Genomic DNA, 10,999 nt, shown 5'->3' on the forward strand with positions numbered 1-10,999 from the left:
TATTTTACAGGTGGAGCAGAAGAATTCAGATATTTCTGAAACCATGAAATAAATATATATATGTGAGTATATAGTATTGCACACTGGCAAGATCATTGGGATTCTTTCCTTTCTCTGGGTAATGAAACTTGAAGAAATGCTCAGAGAAGAAGAACACTATAGAGCTTGCTGTCTATGTCAATATCAGTGTCAAGATTAAAAATGATGTTTTAGTTATATATATAATGATAATTATAAAACATGACACGTTAACTATATGGAACACTCAACATTTTTAGCCATGGAAAATACATTAACTGAAAATTAAAAGTTTCAGAGAATTTGATTGACTGAATTATTATCTTTTTTATAGTAAAAATTTATAGTAACAGAATTATTTCACATGAGTAAAGCTGTAAGAAAGGATTCCCCATAGAAATGACACAATTCAGAATCCTTTCATTCTTCTAGTATCAGTAAAGCTCTGATTCAAAAAGAAAAGCAGAGGAAGAATGAACCTGTTCAAGCAGCTTTTGTAGTTGTGACAGAATCTCCAGGAAACCTCCAAGGGACTTTGCTTTTCTTTTTAACTTTACATTACAGACATTTAGATAATTGAGCTACAGCACAAAACTCCAATGTAGATATTTATGTTAAATAAATTATTATGTTATTTTCTTTTTCTATTGTAAAATTACATCAGTATTTGTTGTTTGCTAATTCTGTATTATTTTTTGCATCTTTTTACCTAGGATAAACTATGACATGTAGAGGCAAGTGTATTTTATAACTAGGAAAAAGAGTAGCTTCCTTTTGGAAAGAACTTGTGTAAACACATGTAAGAAAGCTATTGTCTTGTCTATAATAACAGCCTTCCAAAAAAGTGATGACAGGCTGCTGATGATTTAGTCACTATTTATCTGTGATAATAGCTCAAGTACTTCTGGCTTGCATGTCTATGAATAGTACATTTGAAAAGGAATCCATCTAGTTACAGTTGTTTCTTCATGCTATTGCAGTGACATCTTTGCATGTGCTGTCACTTTCTTTTGATGTGATGTTAAACGTTGGCATACTTGCCCAGTCATGTCTTAACTACACTTCAATAACAAGTTTTGCATCTTAGTTAAGTCTTGACCTTGAAGTGCAGCTGGGTGTTCTACTAACTGGAAATGTGGGAAATCGTGGAACAATATTGCAGAACAGAAGTGTGGGTGTTTGAGATGTAGCAGGTGTTTCCTTTGGATGTGCCAATTTCCTACATAAGAAACAGAATTCTATCTAACAGCAGAACTCCTCATACAGCTCTTTCACTTCTAACTATGGCACAGCACCAAGTCCAATGCTTAAAAATGAAACATGAATATATAATATATGTATATTATATATATTCATGAATATATATATATACATGCCAGTATAATCCAGAGAATGAGCAAACAAAGAATGTCTCTGTTATGGAATTATCTTCTTAGATTCAAGCTTTGCCAGAGGCAGAACGTAGCACCTTTTCTACAGCAGCTGAAGAAAACAAATCTCATAGAGCTTCAGATATAGCTTCAGATATAAAATTAGAATGGAACAGTCAGTAATTACTACAAGCAGTGTTTTCAGTACTGTTAAGGGGCAAACAATCTGAAAGAATAGGCTATGTGACAGAACAACAAACTACATTATTTTTTTCCAATCAGAGTCTGAATTTTATAGCTAGAATTTGTTTAGCGCTCGTGAAAATTACCAAGATGAGTGTCTGGGCAAATTACATCCTCCAAATAGTAAGCAGTAATGGAAGAAGGAGCAGAAGATCTCATACATGATCTTCTATCAGTGTGTTTGTATCCTGAAAAGAGAAATAAATTACATCAGATCTTTGCTAAATCTTCCTCAGGAGATCTTTTTAACAAGTTATTTTGCTAAATCTTCAACTTAGATGGGGTGAACAAATGTGCCACATATTAACAACAGTGACACCAGCTTTTATGGTCAATAATGAACGTGTTCTTAAAAATATATATTTTAAGAAATGTTACTCAGTTTGTAATAATACAGAAAAACCAGCAGACAATGCTCGCTTGGACAGAATGGTGATTTCAATTTAATGATATAGGAACATCTTGAGTATTTAATTCAGAGGAATTTGAACTTGGAAAAGAGAACTGGGAAAATGTTGAAGCTTGTGGGTTATGATGAAGGTATTTTAGTAAAGGAGAAAATGAAGGGAAAATAAGAAGAATAAGAATATGCAGAACAAGTGATGTGTGACACAACTGCTCACCATCTGGTGACTGATGCCCAGCCAGTGCAGTACCCCCTGGCCAACTCCCTCAGGCTTATAGCTGAGCATGACAGCAAATGCTATGGGATTTCCATTTGGCCTCATTACCCTCACTGCTCTGTGAAACTACCTGTAAGGTTACAGCAAGAATGGTATCAGTCACTTTTATCAGGTGACAAGTGACAGAATGCAGGCAAATGATCTCAAATTATGCCAGGGGAGGATTAGACTGGACATTAAGAAGAATATATTCATGGAGAGGGTGATCAAGCACTGCAATGGAATGCCCAGGAAAGTGATGGAGTCACCATCCCTGGAGGTAGTGAAGAGATCTGCGGATGTGTTGTGTTAAGGGACACAGTCCAGTGATGGGACTAAGCAGGTCTTTTAAAATAAAAAAATACTGAAAATTGCAATTTTCAGTGCACAAAATTAAATTAGATTCTTTTATCAAATAAAATCATGGCATTCTCTTTACAATTTTATGAGGTATATAGCCTACTCTTAGATTAATCTTGTCTGTCCAAAGATTTATTTTGTCACAATATGACATCTTTCGTCTTGAATGTATTCTCATTTCTAAATTATTTCATCAAACAATAGAGTTGAAGGGTAAACTTTAACAGTGACTTACAATGATCTTATAAGACACAGGGCAATTCTGACTGAGGAAATTTCTGGTGAAGGATTAAATACGTCCCCATCTCTAAATGCATGTGTTCAAATACTAGGGTCATAATTTTCTATTAAAATAAATATTTTAAATGTGATATTGGGCAATACTTGGCGTATTTGTAAAGTATCAAACACTGAAAACACCAGGGAACTGGATTTTAGAATGTTCTTCACTGCCTCCTGCTTGCTAAATAAGCAAGAAAATGCTTGACCTCACATTGCTTCAGGGATTAGAGACTCAATGTGTAGCCTGCAACCTGGTCATGCAGAAATACCCACAATCCGAGCAAGATTATTAGAGTACTGCTTGGGGGAAAATTCCCCAGTCAATAATAAGGAGCCTCAACAAAGAAGTTTCTTCTCCTCTTCTGTCTCCAATTGCACAGAGCATGACCATGAATAACAGCTTTATCAATCTCATAATATTTTTCAGAGAAAGCTTCTTTACTTTGAGCAACACTGAATCTTAATGGCATGGTAAGCTGATTAGCATACCTGAAACATGAAAACATTTTGTAAAATACTTCTATATTCTTGAAGTATTTCACTAGAATGAGGCACAACTGTTCTAATACTGGCAATTTTGTTCAAACCTAAAAACAATAGACAAATGCAACACAGGTTTTGTGTGTGATAAGAATTATGTAATTGACAACTGGCATAAACGGGTGGATAACAAGTAGATCAATAATTTAATCCAGTCACACAAGAATGGAAAATCCTTATAAGGGTACTGCATGAAAACCCTTCCTCAGGAAAGTTCTTCTGAAACCTGTACAGCTTGGTAATGACATTTAAAAAGTAATAAAAATATCTACCTGTCATTTGAAATGCCATAATTCAATGCAAATACATAAATAAATAAATAGATGTATAAATTAAATGTTACAACAATCAAAATTATCCTGCAGAATCTATTTTTAAGACCACATTCTAAACAGTTATACATAATAAACTCCATAGAGCGGAGATTATCTGTGTTATAGAAGGATAAAGAGTGACGCTTCTTCACATTCAAGGATTCTATTCCAAATGAATCTTTAAACCAGTAAGCTAGTTTTTTCTGGAAATTTCAACCTCATATATCTAATTGCCTCTTTCTTTAACTTCCTTTGTATATCAGATGTAAAACAGGGCGGGTTTTTTTTTTGTTTTTTTTTGGTTTTTTTTAGAACAGTCTTTAAAAGCAATGAAAATGTTTTTTTTCTTTCTAGTACATCCCAGTCACTTCAGCATATGTAAAAGAATACTAATATGTAGCAAAAAAAAAAGAATATCTACTTCTATGCCTTATTTTTTCTTCTAGTTGTAGTTATTTGGCACAACCACCACTAGTATCAACTTCTTTCATCGAGCTAAAAGGAAGGAAGGAAAGACTTAGTTTACAAAGCTGCTGTTGTTGGCACTAATATTTTAACAGTCAAACATGAGTGAACAATATATATATATATTTGAATATATATATTTGAAATATTTCTGTATATACTTAGTTCTGTATTACTTACTTCTGTATATACTTATATACTTATATACAGAGTATATACTACCGTATATACTCTGTGAGTTGTAGTTGTCAGAATGAATATGTAAATGGACGCCTCACAGATCAGTTACTCAAAGTTGGACCAAAAAATTCTTCGGATGTAAGACAAAAGCATCACCAGGCAAAGCCTGAGTAGGGGTGAGTTGATATTGTCCTGTACAACAAATTAATAATAATAATTTTTAAAAAAACAGAGAAAGTTGTTTGCCTTATTTTTTCATTCAGATTGCTAGTAGAAGTTATTGCTTTTTGAATAGAAATGAATCTGGAACTGTGTCTTGAAAAGCATGGTAGATGTCCAATGGCTGAATGGTAAAATGTGATAGGACAAAGTTGTAGAAAAGCTACAGAAAAAGATAATTTCCACATTTGCCACTGATGACTTAATAACATGTTTCCATCTCTAATGAATTCTATGGCTTCTTTATTTACAGAGAATGCCAGACTTGAATCTTTTCACTAGGAATGACTAGACAATTCATAATTACTGACTGCACATTACACTGTACACATTCTTTGCAGCCTGGTCCTTTATTGTTCATTCTCCGTTAGTGCCAAAAAAATGTATGGCATTGTAATTGAATCTATACATATAAATGATCTTTCAGACCCTATTTCACTTATATGCATCTGAAGGAAAGCAGGGTCTTTCAGTGGCTGTTTTTGCATCAATGATGTTTCTTTGATTTCCCTGCACATAGAAACTTTTAAGTATGCATAAATGTCATCTAATACTAGCTTAAGTCTTAAAAAATAAAACAGAACAAAACAAAAAGGAAAGCCTTGTATTGTCAAATATAAATAAGAAATTCAGAAATAGCTGCAATATATAACTGGATTTTGTACTTTCTACAGAAAAGTTACATCTGGAGAGGCACAACACCAATGGCTGCAAAGTCTGTCCTGTTCTCAGAGAAGCTTTCAGCAGAATAAATTAGGAAGCAGCAGTAAGCTCTCTGTAGGGTAATGGTTGATCTTTGACCGTGCTGACAGCCAGAGCCCTTACAATCTTGTTCAACAACAGGTCAGATTGGGCTTTAATTACTGTTCTGTGAACAGTGCACAATTAAACACATACAGCACAGAAACTGGTATGGGGTAGAATAGAAAAGAGATGTCAAAGAGTCATGAGACAAACTCGTTTCAATATTCAGTTCTAAAGACAGTGAGCTTTATATGTAAAATAAAACTTGAGAAAGTTGCCTAACAGGCACTGCCTTGAAAAATCAATATTTAATATGTGATTTCTTATCCAAAGCTTGGAGTGTACTTGGGACAAAATCTACACTAAAGAGGTCTGCATCAAACTGTGGGGATTCATTTGTTGCCTACATTATCTTCACTGATTTGCTTACTTAATAGATGGCCACTGTAAAACTTGCAGATAAATTCAAATTAGCTAAAGGCACAACGGACTCCACTCATGTGAACGAAATTCTTTTTGTGGATATTCATATTTAGATGTGAAATGGCCTTGTTTCCTTGTAATTTAATACTCAACTTTATTAAATGTTAGGGTCTGGGGAAGCCTATCATCTCTTGTACAATGTTACTCTAAAATGTAATGCATTCTACTTTCTTCAGGTCTTTCATGCTTTCCTAATCTTTAAACTGAGGTTTCTGATATTTTGGTAACAGTTGTCCAGCAGAGTAGTAAGCAGTTTCTAAGCTAGTAGTGAGAAAAGGGACAGAAGTTGCAATTCTGTTTGCATAAGTAATACCTTACAACCTGTACGCACAACTACCTAAAGCACATTTGCCTATTCAAAAAGCAGTGACAAATCCAAGCACACTTAGAATCAAAGAACAGAATCATGGAATCAGAGAATCAGAGAATGGCCTGGGTTGAAAAGGATCACAGTGATCATCTAGTTTCAACCCACTACCATAGGCATGGTCACCAACCACTAGACCAGGCTGCCCAGAGCCACTTGATATCTTAAGCTTCTCTAAAGCAAACTATAAAGGCCAGAAAACTGTAAAACCAAAATAGCTCAATGAATTGCCACCACAGGCTAAGGTAAGTGATGGACTGAAGCTGGTGTTTCTTTTAATAAGCAGAGTCCAAATCATTGTGCCATAACTCCTTTTAAATGGAAGAGGTTTCTTCCCAGAATAAAGAAAAGTACTGTATGACACCCCAATTTCACCAAGTTTTCCTTTGTAGGTGTTAAGGATTTGAATCAGACTTCTTTTAGATTTAAAACAGCATGCAACCATTCACCTCTAGCCAGCTTCAAGGAGTCAAGGACTAAACCATGTCCCTTCCTGCCACATCTAAACATTTCTTAAACACCTCCAGGGACAGTGACTCCACCACTTCCCTGGGTAGCCTGATTCAGTGCCTGACTACTCTTTTAGAGAATAAATTATTTCTGATATCCAACATGAACGTCCCTTGGTGCAACTTGAGGCCATTCCCCCTAGTCCTATTGCTAGTCCTATTGCTAGGAGAAGAGGTTGACTCTGACCTTGCCACAACCTCCCTTCACAGAGCTATAGAGAGCAAAAATTCTCCTATCCTGATGAGCCTCCTCTTCTCCAGATCAGATAATCCCAGTTCCTTCATTAGACTTGTGCTCCGGACCACTCACCAGCTTTGTTGACCTACTCTGGACACACTCCAGGGCCTCAATGTCTTTCCTGTAGTGAGAAGTTGAAAACTGACCACAGTACTCAGGCGTGGCCTCAAAAGAGCTGAGTAGAGGGGAACAATCACATCCCTGCTCCTGCTGGCCCCACTATTCCTGATACAAGTCAGGATGCCACTGTTCTTCTTGGCCACGTGGGCATACTACTGCTCCACATTCTGCCAAGCATCGACCAACCCAGGTCTATTTCTTTCATGCAGTCTTCCAGCCTGTAGGACTTACCTCTCACGAACCCATGCTGGCTGGGCTTGATCCCTTGGTTGTCCCGCACATGCCACGTGATCTCACTCAGGAACATTTTCTCTATAACCTTTCCGGGTGCCAAAATCAGGCTGTCAGGCCTGTAGTTCCCCAGATCCATTTCCAACTTTTCTTGTAGATACAAATCACATTGGCAAGCCTCCAGTCTTCTGAGACCTTTCCGGCTGTCCAAAAACACTGACGGATGGTAGAAAGCGGCTTTGCAATCACATGTGCCAACTCCCCCAGTACTCTTGGGTGGATCCTATCTGTCCCCATGGACTCTGTGATGTAAAAGTCAAACATTCTTTAGATCCCAGCTTAAACCCTTAGAATTTTATGATCTGTTGCATTCTTTAAGTCTAGATATTTTTTCATTGTTGCCAAATTATTTCAAGAGTATAAGCAATCATTCCTTAATGCATGTCAGTTTCGTAGATACAAAATAATAGCACAGCAGGAAAAGTTGTTGTTCGTGTTAAGCACATAATAAACTCATTTTTCATCCCAAACCAATTCACATTCTGAAAATCATGTTTGTCATAGGATTTTATCAGGGTAACATGAAATATTATATCACCAAGATAAGCTATTTGAGTCTCTTGATTCAGCGAAAGGATTATTCAACTTTATCTCTTCATGAAATCATTATACATTTAATCCAATTTAACATCATGCAGTGTCTTGGCATTGTTCTAGCATGCTGAGAACCACAAATATTCAGGCTGGCAGAAGAATAGGGTGCTAATTCATAGCTTCACAGTTCCCATTCATTTTATTTAAATCATTTAAATCAATTCTCCTGGCTTCAGGCATTTTTTAAGAGACTAAAAGAATAATCTCTTGAAAGAAAGTAGAAATTTGGCATGCTTTTTATATTCATTATCTTTACACACCTGAAGTTCTCTCAAAAGAAGGAAATGGAAGGAAACCAAGAAAGAAAGACAGCCTTTCACCAGTAAAGAACTGAAAGCCAGAAAGTTGATAAACTGCACTACAATACCACCCTGTAGCTTCTGTCTTGACTCTGACTGCCATTTGATAATGTTGTTAAAATAATGTTCAGGAAGCACTTTTAGCCTACTCCCACTAAATGTTATACAGATCTATGTATGTCCCTACAGTAAGGAATTCTGGATAACTGTAAGGCATATAAACATATTTCATTTTGTTTTAATATTCTGCATTATATTCAGCAATAAAATAATGACAGAATTACACAGAATCACAGAATGACCCAGGTTGGAAGGGACCTCAAGAATCATGAAGCTCCAACCCCCCTGCCTGGCAGGGCCACCAAACTTCCACGTTTACTGGATCAGGTTGCCCAGGGCCCCATCCAACCTGACCTTGAACTACTCCAGGGACAGGGCATCCACAAAATCTCTGGGCAGCCTGTTCCAGCACCTCGCCACTCTCATAGTAAAGAACTTCCCCCTGACATCCAACCTAAATCTTCCCTCTTTCAACTTAAAACCGTTTCCCCTTGTCCTGCTATTATCAGCCCTTTCGAAGAGTTTACTCCCCTCCTGGTTATAGGTTCCCTTCAGGTATTGAAAGGCTGCAATGAGGTCACCCCGCAGCCTTCTTTTCTCCTGGATGAACAAGCCCTGCTCCCTCAGCCTGTCTTCATAGGGGAGGTGCTCCAGCCCCCCGATCATCTTTGTGGTGCCCCTCTGGACCCTTCCCAACAGCTCTATCTTTCTTATACCAAGGGCTCCATACCTGGACACAGTACTCCAGATGGGGCCTCACAAGAGCAGAGTAGAGAGAGACAATCACTTCTCTATCCCTGCTGGCCACCCCTCACCTGATGGAGCCCAGGATAGCATTTGTTTTCTGAGCTGCAAGAGCACGCTGCTGGCTAATGTTAAGTTTCTCATCCATCAGGACGCCCCTGTCCTTTTCTGCTGAGCTGTTCTCAAGGACTACTCCTCCCAGTCTGTACAGGTGAATTAACAGCAGGAATCATACATGGCACAGCTAAGGAACAAGGTTAGTGAACCAGACCAGCAGTGATCAGACATAATCAGTGTTATTTAAGAGATCAGAGAATACAGGAAGGAAGGATTAAAAAAAAATAATAATTAAAAAAAAAAAATGATAACAACCTTCTGTTCTTTTTTGCACATCAGCTGAATGAAAAATGAGATTGTCTACACTTTGTCACAGACATCTGTTTTTTGACCTGATTGTAAATGGGAAAATCCTGTCTCATACTCAGGTCAAGATACTTGTTATTAATTTCAGTGGAACCAGGTTCCTGAATGTCTACCTTACACATCTACATCATGTCAGAAATAGATCTGGATTTTCCATTACATTTACAATGTCTTAATTTGTGTTAAATTTTATATGAACTTTAGGGTCTCATGATCACCCACATAAACAAGAAGCACGTAAGATTTTCTGTATTTTCTGTGTGTTTTTTATTCTGTTTTGAAAGGTTTTCTTTTAGCAGAGAGAATATATTTTCAGAAATCAGGAGAAGCCACATCTGCCAGAAGTTATACAGAATCACAGAATCTGCAATGCACTTTCAAAGAGGAGATTTGGAGAGCAATTACTTATGAAACCACATAAAACAATATAAAGACAGTAAGACTGAGCGATGTGCCTTCATCAGTATTGCACAAAAAATCTTTATAAGAATTATTAAAACTACAATCAACAGCAAAAGGAAAACAAAACTCCTTCAAGAGTGGATTCTTTTGTGGAGGGAGCTGAAGGATATAGAATCATAGAATGGTCTGGGTTGAAAATGACCTTAAAGGTCATCTAGTTTCAACACCCCTGCCATGGGAAGGGTTGCCAGCCACCAGACCAGGCTGCTCAGAGCCACAGCCAGCCTGGCCTTGAGTGCCTCCAGGGATGGGGCATCCACCACCTCTCTGGGCAACCTGTTCCAGTGTGTTATCACTCTAGAACCTACAGTAGATTCTGTGGAAGGTGGATGAGGACATTTTTTCCTCTTAGTACTAAGCCACCAAACCACAAGGCATATTTAATGAAGTGACATATTCCAGCTTCAATGACAGGCTCATTTGTACCCTATGCCCCGTTTATCAGGACATTCTCCAGCGGTTTAAAGATAAGGATTCAGCACTCTGCTCAGATTAAAACTAGTCAAAGATTCCCTCTTGCTATTCAGATTTCTTATCTATTACCCCTTCTTTCAAAAAAAAAAGGAAAAAAAAAAGGTTCTATAAATTTAGAACATTTTTAGAATTCAGGTATCTCTATTCCCAATCTTGGATCACAACCTATTTATTTATTTATTTATTTATTGGAGACTTTAAAGGACAAACCTTAAAAGCTTTTGAACAGCTGTCAGTGATTTCTTTAAAGCAATTCAAGATGTAACTCCACTCTGGCAGGGAGGCATGAATGAAAATGGGAATGTAAAGGGTTGAGTAGACTTTGTAAACTTCTGACTGGTAGTGATGGCTATTAGGGCCCAGCATACTCAAGCCATATTTAGGCCTACTAGATACCATCTCGTTGTTACGCATACAGATCTTTTTCCTGTAAAATATCTGACTTCTGAATATCCATACTTTTAAAAGTATGTATAGCGCTTCAGAGCTGTCCCGGACCGAACAGCAGCGACTGTCACCGAGGTACAGGGGCGTTTCG

This window comes from Coturnix japonica, chromosome 1 (genome assembly GCF_001577835.2).
Source record: "Coturnix japonica isolate 7356 chromosome 1, Coturnix japonica 2.1, whole genome shotgun sequence".
Classification (NCBI taxonomy): Eukaryota; Metazoa; Chordata; class Aves; order Galliformes; family Phasianidae; genus Coturnix; species Coturnix japonica.